The sequence below is a fragment of the Vicugna pacos genome, chromosome 31 (assembly GCF_048564905.1).
Source record: "Vicugna pacos chromosome 31, VicPac4, whole genome shotgun sequence".
Lineage (NCBI taxonomy): Eukaryota > Metazoa > Chordata > Mammalia > Artiodactyla > Camelidae > Vicugna > Vicugna pacos.
Window position 1 is genome coordinate 5,152,857 of NC_133017.1, and position 14,003 is coordinate 5,166,859.

The following is a 14,003-nucleotide window of genomic DNA, read 5'->3' on the forward strand; positions in this document are numbered from 1 at the left end:
TGACAAAGTGGAACAAGAACACCTTCATGGCTGGGTTGTTCTCATAGTCAGTCTGGTCCTTGGGAGCTCTGCAGCTAGAATAAAGAAAAGTTAAGTCTGCAAAATTGTGAACGGCTTTGAGACCCTAATCAAAGCCACGGACACATGAGTTAACACGCTAAATATGTATATATATATATATATATATATATATACACACACAATTCACACTGTTTTCATATCAGCTCTTTTGAATTTCTTAACATATCCACTATGTTAATTCCAACTGTACACACTGTTGTAAGAGTTTCTCCCACTAAGAACGAAATATCCCACAAGGCAAAAAAAAAAGTCACCCGTTCCTTAAAATTTATAAGCACAAAAGTATCTAATGGGCAAGAAATTTCCTTTGTCAGGTGTAATTTGAAAGAAAGCTACTTCTAAACATCCTGCTAAATAATATTCTCTTGTCTCCCTGAACGGCAGTAAGGTAGGACTATTGAAGAAGACAAACAAAACACGGGGCAACTTGCTAGAAGCATTTGGGGAACATAAAACGGGTCATCCTTCTAGTTCAGAATTTGAATTGGTCTTAGTATTTTCAGAAGATGACAACTGAGCAGACCACTGGGAGAACCACCCAGCCACATGCAACGTGTGGGAAGCACTTAACTTAGGCCGCTAAGCCGCTGGGTGGGATACAAGCCAGAGAGAAGAAACATTTATTATAGAAGTCGCAGCTGATGAGAATAGAGCTACACTAACGGGAACAGCATGGGGGGAAGACATATAACAGTGTGATTACTTGTCCTCTCCGTAACGCACAAGCAAATCTGCCACTGGAACCACGACCCTCTTCCACTTATTTGCAATACAGAGACTATTTACTTTCAACAATAGGGTACATTATCTAACGTAATTGAAATTGTTATTAAGCACTGACATATTTACACAGAGCTTGGACATTCTAAAGCTTCCTTTGTCCCTTTTACTAATGCAAAAATGGAGCTAATTCACTTCTCACATAGGCTAGAGAAAATACGTTTACACTTGAAGTTAACTAAAGACTGTAATGTACTGCAATTGAAGTGCTTAAAAGATAGTCTCTGTTTTGACCTGGTTCTAAAACTAGTGTAGAAATTATCTCAGCTGCAGGAGGACCTTACCAGAGTCAGTCATCATGATTGCCACTTTCTCATATATGGCGTTCAGGGTCACCATGATGATAAAACTGATGAGGGAAGCAGTGATGGGTGTGGCCCACCTGCACAGTCAGGTACTTTTGGATTGGGTCTGTTCCATTCAGGTTCTTGGGAAGTTTTGCAGAAAATACAATGAACACTGAAAGTCCTTAGACAATGATCCCAATAACTGAAGCAATGGTCAACAGGACCTGACAACCCAAAAACCCAGCAGCATAAGACTCACTAATGATCATATTTTTACACAGAAAACTTGCCCCCAACCCAGCTTAAACAGAAAACATGCATGTGTTGTAAACCCCACATAAACGTGAGAAGTGATATAAATCGCACGTAAATGCCATGAGACGTGAATATCAGGCATGTTAAATTTTAGGGGAGGAGGAATGAAAGATGTCAAAAAGAATGAGTGCATCCAGTAATGTAACATGCTGACAGCAGGAGCAGCTGTGTGCAGGGCATAGGGAATATATGGGAACTCCACTTTCTGTGAATTTTTCTGTAAACCTAAAACTGCACTAAAGAAGGAAGCCTGTTAAGTATATTTTAATGGGTGAAAATGGGGTAACTGGTGGCATGATATTTTGGAGGGAAGTCTGTGATAGCAGAACCAATGAAAGTATCCCTTCTACATCTGTAGAATTACTTAGGTTATGAACTAGTTGTAACCCATGAAGGGGATATGCTTCCTTTCAAGGGAGAACCTATCACTGATTCAGGGGTCAGCAGGTGCTAGCTATCGTCTTCATTCTGAATAAAACCAGTGAAGCTGTGGACATGCCCTGAGGGAAACAGTGGAAGTGACAGCAGGTCTCTGCTGATGAAAGCTTCACATGCTTTTCATACTCCTTGAGATCCTAAAATGGCAGGTATTCCTACTCCCTGCATTTACATAAGTTTCATGTCCCTGATCCCCTGTAGTTCTGACTGTGTGGACCCAAGGGCAGCGGGGGTGTCTGAAGCATAATTTGCACGTGGCTGATAGGGTTTCAGTTCCTCACTTGGCAGGTTTTTTCCTGCCCATTGAAGAATGCACATTAAAGATCCCATTTTTAAACTGTTTTCCTTCCATCTACCTTCTTGGTCATAGTCCAGAAGCATGTACTCAGTGTCCCTGGCTGCTCCTGATGACTGCCCCAGATAGAAAGCTACAAAGAATGTGAATTTCAGGACTAAGTGAACCACATCATGTTATTTACAGTAACAGCGGGTGGCTGGCTTGCACCTGCAGGGGAGAGCAGAGGGAGTGTTTACAAGCCCCCCCTGGAGACACACTCCTGCATCTGGATCCCAGCTCCGATGCTAGCTGTGAGGACTTGTGGAAATTTCTTAACCTCTAGGGGCTTCAATCTCCTCACCCATATAATGGGAGGATAATAATAGCAATTTATAGGACCATTGTGATGAGTCAATTAGTTACTAATTGTGAAAACAATTGGAACATTAACCGCAGGCATGTGAAAAACTCTACCTAAGTATTAGCTATGAATATGGTGACCAAAGTCTTTTTTTAATTATTATTATTTTTTTTTACATTTTTTATTGATTCATAATCATTTTACAGTGTTGTGTCAAATTCCAGTTTTCAGCACAATTTTTCAGTCATTCATGGACATATACACACTCATTGTCACATTTTTTTCTCTGTGATTTATCATAACATTTTGTGTATATTTCCCTGTGCTATACAATGTTATCTTGTTTATCTATTCTACAATTTTGAAATCCCAGTCTATCCCTTCCCACCCTCTACCCCCCCGTAACCACATGTCTGTATTCTCTGTCCATGAGTCTATTTCTGTCCTGTATTTATGCTTTGTTTTTGTTTGTTTTTGTTTTTTAGATTCCACATATGAGCGATCTCATATGGTATTTTTCTTTCTCTTTCTGGCTTACTTCACTTAGAATGACATTCTCTAGGATCATCCATGTTGCTGCAAATGGCATTATGTTGTCGGTTTTTATGGCTGAGTAGTATTCCATTGTATAAATATACCACATCTTCTTTATCCAGTCACCAGTTGATGGACCAAAGTCTTAAAAAGGCGTTCTTCTTAGTTTTTAAGCCATCAGTTTGTAGAGAAAGCATTTTATTTTCTCCTCTACTCTCTTTCATCATCCTTTCCTTCACAGTTAAGTCTTCATGCTTGTGAAAGGAATAACTTTTTGGTGTGTGTGTGATTAAATGTGAAAATTAGTTAAGGCTGAGAAAAATGTATTATAGAAGGTATATTAAGCCTTCCTCTCTTGTACAGCACATATAGGCCATTTAAATAGTATGCATTTTTTAAAAGTCTGCATAATAATTTTTAATTATGTATTAAGTAAACATAAAAGTTAAGAATCCTTAAATGCTTACTATTGCCTCAGCACACATCTATTTTTCAAAATCCTCACAATTACCCTGTGGGGAAAGTAATATTATATCTCTTTTACAGATGAGGAAATAGAGCCACGTGGAAATGATGCAATTTGCCCCAAATGAAGCAACTTTTATGTGAAAGTACTGAAATACTCAAAGAGCCCAAAGACACACTAACTGTATAGCACTATCTCCTACATGGTCTGTAAAATCAATTCTAATTCATTTCAGAACTTTTACAAACTTGAAACATTTCCATTTTTCTTCCAAGCACTTAATGGGTTCAATATTTCTTAAGAAACAGGAAAGCTTTCCATTTTCCTTCCTTAAGTTTCTTATTTATCATCTTTTCTGATCATAAATTTAACATTTGCTCATTAAAGAAAATTTGAAAGCACTCAGTAATGGACAGAACTTCTGTCCTGTATCTGTCCCCAGTCTTAGAAGAGGACCCAGAACTTGCTTTAGGATAAGTAACCTCCCTTTCGTTTTTAGTCCTGTGATTTAACCTCGATTGACCCACTCTTTCTGAAGCACCAGAAGTAGATCTCAGTTGGTTTAAGACAAATAATACCCCTCATTGTATTGGCCTCGCACATGATTGGAGAATTGGCAAATAACCCAGGAAGAGCCACTATTATGTGAGGAGATATGTGCTGGTGCCCATGTGAATCATAAGCTTCCTCTATCAAGAGAGAAAGGGGCCAAAAGGGACCTGTCTTGGTTTGGATGGATGATCTGGGATGCTGCGTGCCTAGAAGCATCATGCTGAGACATCTTTGGACACAGAATGAAGACAGGACAAAAGCAGCCCTTGACATCATCTGGGCTAGAGTATCTCTCCTTGACTGAAGCCAGACCTCAGACTGGAGGTTTTCATTTACAGGAACCAATAAATTCCATGCATCCCCATTTTTTGGTTGTTATTTAAACACATTGGAGATTGATTTTGTCACCTGCAATCAAAAGACCCCAACTCTGAAAATGAATAAAAAATAAAATAAGAATAATTGCTTCGACCTTTAGACATAATTCCTTCAGAACGGTGCATTGTTTGTATATTACAAATCATTTTATATATTAATTTTCTCCTCAAATCTATCATAACACTTTGACATGTCATAAAATATTTTCATGGACACACTTTTTCATGACTGCATACTATTCTACTTTGTGAAGGGTTGGAAGAATATTTTGGCTGAGATTTTATATATATATTTATACACATACATATAAAAGTATGTCTGTGACTTGCATCCATACTGACTTTTCCCTGCCATTTTGATATAATTCCTGATTAAAAGTTTTTCAAAGCTGAATTAGTGGATTAAAACATATGAGTATTTTTGACTCTTGATATCAACTGCTAGACTGCTTTCTAAGAAGGCTTGAGGAGTACACCAGAATTTAACACAGCATTGTAAATCAACCATACTTCACAAAAATTATCCAGTAACTAGGCATGATATTGGTGATCATTGGCATTTCATCCTCATAAACAGAGCTGTGTCACTTGAGAGGTGGAAAACTATTTCATTTTGATGTGCACTGAGTGAATTACCATTGAAGTGTGACATCTATTTTTTCCTTTGTGAATGTGTGTTCATCTTTTCGGCCTTCTGCGCTCCTGAGATTTTTTGATGTTACCTTTGAAGTGATCTGAACTCTCTATGTATTGAAGGAATTAGCCCCTGGTCGGATTTGTAAACAAATAACATCCTCTGGTGTTTTGTTTAAAATTAGGATGCTTCTGATGCATGGAAATCTTTGTATACTTTCCTCTGAAACTTACTGTTCATCTAGAGGCTGTATACTCATCCATATTTATTTCTAGTTTTTTTTTTCTAATTGTGTTACTTTTTAAGTGTTTCTGGAATTTATCACAATATATGGTTCACTGTATGATTTCAATCTTTTCTTTTCCCCCCAAGTAGCTAACAAGTGTTCTATTCACTGAATAACCTTTATTTATCTCCCTGATTTGTAATGCCTTCCATCTCTTATATTAAATTATTATTGATATCAGAGCCCATATCTGGACTTCCTGCCCTATTTTCTAATCTGGCTATTCTTGAACAAGTAAAACTCTCATTATCTTATTAATTATTATATTACTAATATTATTTTATTCACAATAAACCCAAAAGAATTTTATAATTTCTGATACTTTGGAGATATGATCTTTTAATCTAGAATCATGTGATTAAAGCACCTTTTATACCTTTCAGTAATTTTTACTTTTATTTTTTGATAGTTCCTACTATCCTTTTGTTAGGCTATTTTTGGATATTTTACCTTGGCTGTTACACTTGGAAAATTTTAGAAATCTTAATGCCTCCAACTGGTCTCTTAATCAGACCCTGGAGAATCCTAAACCACTGATCTGATTTGAACAAATGAGGTGAAAAGAATTGGGTGAAGCACTGTGAGCAGAAGAGACTGTGGAACCTCCAGAGTGGCACGCTGCATTGGCTCAGATGTTCTCTGGAAAAAGTTTTCTCTATGAGACTACATAGTTCCCAGCTTGACTTTCAGTTTTCTCAGCATTTCACATTAGATTTTAAAAGTCTGTGGCAGGTTCTTACCCAGAAATAGAGCACTTGCACAAAGGGTTATATGTATACACTTTCCCCAGGTGGTAAAGGGAACACGCTCTTCTTCCTAATTAAAAAAACAAGTTTAGTCAATCAAGGGATTACACCAATGAAATGATATTTTTCCTAACTGGTCACTAAATCCTAAACATAATATAAAAAAATAATAATTTTCAGACATAGCCTCATTGTTTGTAAATACATGGGTTTTTTTCTGTTTTTTTTTCTTTTTCTTTTCTGTTAACGATGTCAAACGCACAACAAAATATGTACAGTGTTCGTTTTAATACTATTTTTTGAAAATTCACATGTGAACAGTAAACTGTTTCCCTGCCATGGTCTGAACACCTGACCAGGCCAAGCTTTAAAGCTCTATTCCTTAGCTTGCCTTTGATTTCAGAAGTGACGGTAGTTACAGCTTAGAGTCTGTGCAGGACAGAAAATATCACAGCTGTCTGCAGCTAACTGGTCTCTACTGTGTGTTTCTTGGTTGGACTTTATGTGTTAATTAGCTACAACTATGAAGTTTAAGAATTTCCATTTTAGAGTTTATATTTAGAATTTTTTAAGAGATGAAATCAGTAAGACTCAAGATTTACATGGATTATAAAACCAGATATAGTATAATAATAGCTGTAACTAAGTACATGGCCCTTCCTCTCTGCCAGGAGGCCTTCCAAGTAGATTCTGTACATTACTTCGACCCGTCTTTACCACTGTCATGAAGAAGCAACTCTCTTATTCTTATTTTATAGGAACCAATGGCACAGAGAAGTTAAGTTGTCCAAGATCACTCAGGAAGTAAGCTGCTGTGTTCAAATATGAATTTAGGCAACTTCATTCGCAAGATCTCACTACCACGACGCTGGCCTCTCTAAACAATGGAGCATGCTTTCGCAAGTAAAGTAAAATACTTCAAATAAAAAACTAAAAAAAAATAAGGCAATTTTTTAAATAAGGAAGAACGATAAAGTTAAATGAGTCTTCATCTTCAATTTTTCAACAAGCATGTTTCAATGAAAATTTAAACTTATTAGTTGGCAATTTTAAATTTAAACTTGGCAGTTTAAATGACCAAAAAACTTTTCTTCAGTATTTTTTGTATGCTGCCAATATGATAAGTTTTTGTTTTTCAGGACTCAAAAGCATTATGAACATCTAATTTTGTCTTAGTTTCAGCTTTCATCTCTGAATGTACAATCTTTCACCAACATACGCTTTTACCCACATCTTCAGTTGTAAACAATGGGAACTATTCATAATGGGGATTATTAGAAGCTTATTACATTGTAAAAGACCAATGTCACTTTCTATTGGTAGCTGAACCTCATTTTTGTTCATTTATAAAAAGAGGAGTTTGACCTACTCCCTCCATATCTTTTCAGTGCCAACATTCTGTAGATCTGTGATTCAATTTATTAAATCAATATTTGGAGACATTTTCAGATGATCCTAGTAAAAGCATTTTTTTCCCAAGAGTTATTCATGCTCACAACCTACTGTCCTGTTGCTGCTGACCGCAAGCACCAACAGCTCTAAATTATCTCAGCTGATGGAAAGAAGCAATAATACAGATGACTCAAAAATCATCTTTTCATAGCTCTGGAATGTTGATACAAAGATATATAGTTTTATTTTTTTTAATTTTGCAGCAGGAGTGGCAGCAATAAATTTACATTTCCAATTATGTAAAATGCCTAGCTCAAACACTGCTCAAATACTGATGGCACCTCAACAAATGTTTCCCTGCTTCTTCTACCCTTTCTCTGACTTTAGGATGAGGGTCATGCTTCTTTGTGCACATCCCAATAGGAAGGGGGAGCAGTGACCGGGACTTAGTTCAAGACAAAGGGGCACCTAGTCTACGATGAAAAGGAGGCCGCAATAATGAAGGTGCATGTGAAAAAATGGGAGTCAACTATAAAAACCAATTTGTCTTTCCTTCTACATCTGTGTCATTGCAGCTAATTTATATTTTGCATTTTTTTATTGGTGTTATGAAAGGATACAGATCAATGCCTCTTTTCATATACACTTATACCAGTCTTTTTCTTTTCCCCTTTTTTCTGTTATTATGAAGGAAGGACCTCACTTCCCTTCTGTGTCCACCATTCCAGGCAGTGCTCCTTCAACTTGGCTGCACATTAGAATAACCAGAGGAGCTTTAAAAACTTCCCTATGCCAGAATGCACCCCAGGCCACTGAGTACCATCAGAGTTTGCAGTGATGGAATCCAGGCACCAACATTTTTTAAGGTCCCCTGGTGATTCCAACATGCAGCCAAGGCTGACAAGTCCAGAAGTAAACACACTAAAGTGCATCTAAACAGCACCCGCTTTTCCTGGGTAATCTCATCTATCTCCACGTGGGGACAACGTGCCTCCTATTCTGGCCAGACTTGTTCTTCCTGCTCAACCGTGTCCCATTTGTACTCAAGCACTGCCTGGCGCCGATTCCAGAACTCCAGAAGTAAGGTGACTAACAGAGAGAGAGAACAGCAGAATGTGGATCTTCAGTGATGACTGATGCTTCAGAAATCTGTACTTAATATTTATTACACTTAACACTTTGGTAAATGGTTAATAAAATCACATTTTATTTATAGGCGATACTAAAGAGAAAAATGAGTTAATACCTTTTTTTAAGAAAAAAGAAAATGAAGATAATTTATTGAACTTTTGGAAACAGACAAGCTCTCTAGCTCAAGGGAAAGGTATTAACGTGATGGTCAGAGGCAGGTGACTGTCTGATGCTAAAGTACCTGCTTCCAGCATATTATGCCCACTAAAAACACAAATATCGGGGGGAAGGGTGGGTATATCTCAGTGGTAAAGCACGTTCTAAGCATGCACAAGGTCCTGGGTTCAAGTCCCATTACCTCCATTAAAAAAATTTAAAAAAAGCACAAGTAACTGTCACAATTTAAAAGCAATGCACGGTGCACCCTCCAAGCCTTCTCCTCACATCACTCTGTCTCTTCTGTCCAAAGGATCTGAGGGTGGGGAAGGGGATGAGAATACTTTAGTAGCCCCTGCATTTCTATTTTCCACCACCCCAGTCACACAAACTTAAAATAATATTCTTAAATATGGAAAACTGCCATTTTCCTCAATCATCGGTAATTTTTAGAAATCATCATTCTGTTTTAAGACTCGTAATTTTAAATAGTAGACAAAAACAACATGAAATGTTAATTGAAAATGAGGCTTCAGGGTGAATCCCCTAAGCCCTTCTTCCCACCAGACTGTTACCCCTAGGCCCCAACTCTAGAGAAATTGCAGAATAACCACTGTGTCCTCCACCATTGTACCTGAGTCTCTACAATGCTCTGAGAATAAAGAGGAAAAAGACACAGTCCCTGCTTCCGGGAGCTCCTAGGTGCACAGGACTCATTGTGAAATGATGGCTGAGGAGGCGTGTTAAGAGGGCTTGGATAACAGTCAGCAGAGGGTGCTCGGGGCAGGGAGCCGGAACTGTAGCCAAGGCTCTCCCAGAGGAGAGAACCACTGTGGTGAGCTCTGAGATGCCCTAGAATTGATCAGGTGAACTTATAATGTTAAGGCCATTTCTCCCTGGGGAGCTGCACATGCAAAGGAGGGAGGCCAAAGAGAGCCAGGTCCCTTCCAGGAACTGCAAATAGTCTAGAAGTGAGCACAGGGTGTGGGAGGCAGGTGAGGCAACCAGGTGGAGAGATCACAGGGGCACATCACAAAGGGCTCTGTGTGCCTCCAAGGTAGAGGAGACATGCAAAGTGATCTAGAAAGAGACAAGATAGAGGCAGGGAGGACTATTGGCAGGTTCATGTGGAGGCCTGCTGAGGCCCTGCCAGGAGGAGAGAGAAGAAAACATTTCAGCAGGTGGACGGATTGGCCACAGGTGTGATGGAAGGGCAGGAAGGGGACAAAGATGCCGACCAGCTTTCTGGCTTTGGCAGTGTCTAATTTATAATGCCATTCCCTGAAATAAGAAAGGCAGGAACCTCCTAGAGGAAAACATAGGCAAAACATTATCTGACATACATTTCAAAAATTTTCTCCTAGAAAAAATAAAAGCAAGAAAAAACAAATGGGACCTAATGAAACTTACAAGCTTCTGCAGAGCAAAGGAAACCAGAAATAAAACAAGAAGAAAACCTACGGAATGGGAGAAAATTTTTGCAAGTGAAACCGACAAAGGCTTGATCTCCAAAATATATAAGCAGCTCATACGACTCAATAAGAAAAAAATAAACAACCCAATCCAAAAATGAGCAGAAGACCTAAACAAGCAACTCTCCAAGGAAGACATACAAATGATCAAAAAGCACATGAAAAAATGCTCAATATCACTAATTATCAGAGAAATGCAAATCAAAACTACAATGAGGTATCACCTCACACCAGTCAGAATGGCCGTCATTCAAAAATCCAAAAATGACAAATGCTGGAGAGACTGTGGAGAAAGGGGAACCCTCCTACACTGCTGGTGGGAATGCAGTTTGGTGCAGCCACTATGGAAAACAGTGTGGAGATTCCTCAAAAGACTAGGAATAGACTTACCATATGACCCAGGAATCCCACTCCTGGGCTTGTACCCAGAAGGAAATCTACTTCAGGATGACACCTGCACCCCAATGTTCATAGCAGCACTGTTTACAATAGCCAAAACATGGAAACAGCCTAAATGTCCATCAACAGGTGACTGGATAAAGAAGACGTGGTATATTTATACAATGGAATACTGCTCAGCCATAAAAACTAACAACATAATGCCATTTGCAGCAACATGGATGCTCCTGGAGAATGTCATTCTAAGTGAAGTAAGCCAGAAAGAGAAAGAAAAATACCATACGAGATCACTCATATGTGGAATCTAAAAAACAAAAACAAACAAAAACAAAGCATAAATACAGGACAGAAATAGACTCATGGATAAAGAATACAAACTTTTGGTTACCAGGGGGGTAGAGGGTGGGAAGGGATAGACTGGGATTTCAAAATTGTAGAATAGATAAACAAGATTACACTGTATAGCACAGGGAAATATACACAAAATGTTATGATAAATCACAGAGAAATAAATGTGACAATGAGTGTGTATATGTCCATGAATGACTAAAAAATTGTGCTGAACACTGGAATTTGACACAACCTTGTAAAATGATTATAAATGAATAAAAAATGTTAAAAAAAAAAAGAAGGGCAGGAAGAGGGGCAAGTCATGAGAGGAGACAACTGATTCAGTTCTGGCTGGGTGCCTGTGGGCTCCAGGAGAGATGTGCAGTAGGCAAATAAAAGTCTAGAAATCGGGAGAAAGTTCTAGGCTGAGCCAAGTAGTTTTCCTGTTTCAAGAGGCTAATTGGTGTGAGTGGACAAGCTCACAAGAGGTGTATAGGGATAGCTCTCACCCTCCTGCATATGGGATGCATTTGGGAGCCTTTAAAAAATAGTGCACCACAGCCTGGAGTGGGGCCTTTGTACTGTTTATTATTTTTTAAATACTTCTTTTATTTTTGTGGGGAGTATTGAGCTTTATTTATTTTAATGGAGGTACTGGGAATTGAACCCAGGACCTCTTGCATGCTAAGCACGTGCTCTACCACTAAGCCATACCCTCCCCACCTTTTTTTGTTTTTAGACGTTAGCTCTACCCAGCAGTTAGGGTTGAGAATCAACCTGCAGAGAGCAGAGAGCCTTGGGTTTAGAGAACAAGGAGAAGCTGCCCAGAGCCCTGTAGACCCCACCAGGGGCAGCCGGAGATGCAGGGAGCCTCGGAAGGGCTATGAGGAATGTGAACTCAACACTCCCCAATGGCAAAGACGTCAAACATGTTTCAAGCACCCACTTCCCAGCAGTGTTTGTTCTGACTTTACTAGTATTCCAGTAATACTGAGTGAGAATAGAAATTATCTGGACACAGGGATCAAATTCAAATGCTGATTATGACCATTCTTAGTTGCATGATTACTGATTAAAAATTACTCGTCTGCCACATGTAAAACGGGGGACCTAGCACAGTGCTCGTGGGCTGCTGTGAGCGTAATGAAATGACATCTATAAAGGCGCTCCTGACTCTCAGAGGTAATTGCTACTATTGTCCCCATTTGGGACACCAAGAAACAGAGGCACAGAAAGCTTCAAACATTTGCCCAAGATGAGGGTTGAGGTCAGGAATCAAGCCAATGACTTCTTGGATCCAGAGCCCAGGATCTTCTTACGAACAACACGGCACTGCCCAGGCTCCCTGCTTCAAAATCAGCCTCCCTTTGGCTCAGTTCCATGGCACCTGCACTGCACAGATGTCCTCACTGCCTGCCTGCCCTCCCGGTGTCTGACCCCAGCACTCCTCCCTCTGTCCCACACAGCGCTTCCTTGGGCACACCATCGCTCACGAGGCCATTGCTGTGGCTACTCGGATGTTTACACAGAAACGCAGGTGGCAGCCCAGCTTTTTGCTATACATGCTGCTGTCAGTGGAGGCAAAGAGCTCACAGTTGGTGGGGGAGGCCACTTGTGGTCTCCTCCTTGGCTGGAGAGCTGGATGAAATCCAGTTTCCCTTTGCAACTTAGACATCCAGCATGAGAGATATGTAAGGCCATCTGGCCTCTCAACATAGAAATGATGCCCCCGCAGTCGTTCTTAACATTGTAATCTCCTGGCTCCACCAGGGAGCACAGGCAATGGCCTGTTGTCCACCAAGTTTTGTTTCCTTGCACAACAGCTACAATGGGGTGAGTTAACACCGGACCAGAAAATCTACAAAGCCCTCGTGTACTATTTCCTGACACTTGCAGGTCACCAAAATACCCCAGATCCTCCAAGTAAACAACTAGTAAGAGGAACTGAGCTGGCTCGTCTGTCAGACCCCTGATGGCAGGACTGATTTGGCCTCTCCTGCTCTCGGGATGATCCGTTCTCCTTCTGTGTGCCCTTCCCCGAGTGAAAGGGACTGTTCTTTGTTTATGGGCTAGGGAGTATTTATGGCTGTCTGACCAGAACCTTCAAAAGTAGAGCTCTTGGTGAGAGTGGAAGCATGGCACCCACGTCTCATGAGCTCAGCTACTCAACAGCCTCATCTAGCCAAGACTGTGGCCAACACCAGGGGTCCATGCTGTTGAGTGTTGGGTCTGGAGAGCAATGCCTTCGCCACTGAGAAGCTGCCCCACCACTTGTGACCTTGTCCCCATCGAGGGGGAGGTGACGCATCCATGGGATGGAAGCCGCGAGGGCACTAGGTGACTGTGGACCAAGCTGTGACTGGCTGGTCCTGCCCCCCATGTGACCCATGTTATCCTCAAGTGCAGAAAATCCCCAAAAAGACCCCTGCTTGAGTGAATGGGTCACCTATAAGCCAACTGTTCTTGAGCCGCCTAAGAAGCAACACAGTATATACAGTGAGCCACCCACTCACTGAAGTCCCCAAGGCTCACAGCTCCCTAATGTGACACCAGGTAATCCCAGCAAACAGAAGACCCTTACTTTATAATTGACTTGAGAATTCTACTACCAACACTGCCTTCCACCTTCCACTTATGAAGTTCTTTCCACTCTATCCCCTGCTCTGCAATTGTGCAATCAGTCCAGAGCTCCTTCATGAGACAGGAGGGAAGGGGGAAGGGCACTGCCATTAAAAGAATGGCACAGCCATTAGCACCGAGACGGTGGAAAAGTCAACTCCCAGTAGATCTTGAGCTTCAATACACACTCACTGAAATACAGCAGGATGCTATATGGCACTCCCACAGGTGCCAGGACAGGTTCAAGGCTGACCATGAAAGGTCAAAGGGTGAGTGGTGGCCCAATTTCTGGTAATCGCAACACCTTCCCCAAAGCGGTTGGAATATTCCTCCCACTTATTAGCATATGAAGATACTGAGGGCATAAAAA

At 40.4% G+C, this 14,003-nt stretch overlaps 1 long non-coding RNA gene across 1 annotated transcript in view; it reads right to left on the reverse strand.

The window, feature by feature from the left end:
• Positions 1-14,003, reverse strand: part of LOC140690733 (uncharacterized) — a 51,059-nt gene that overhangs the window by 13,902 nt on the left and 23,154 nt on the right. The gene's annotated exons all lie outside the window — the stretch shown is intronic.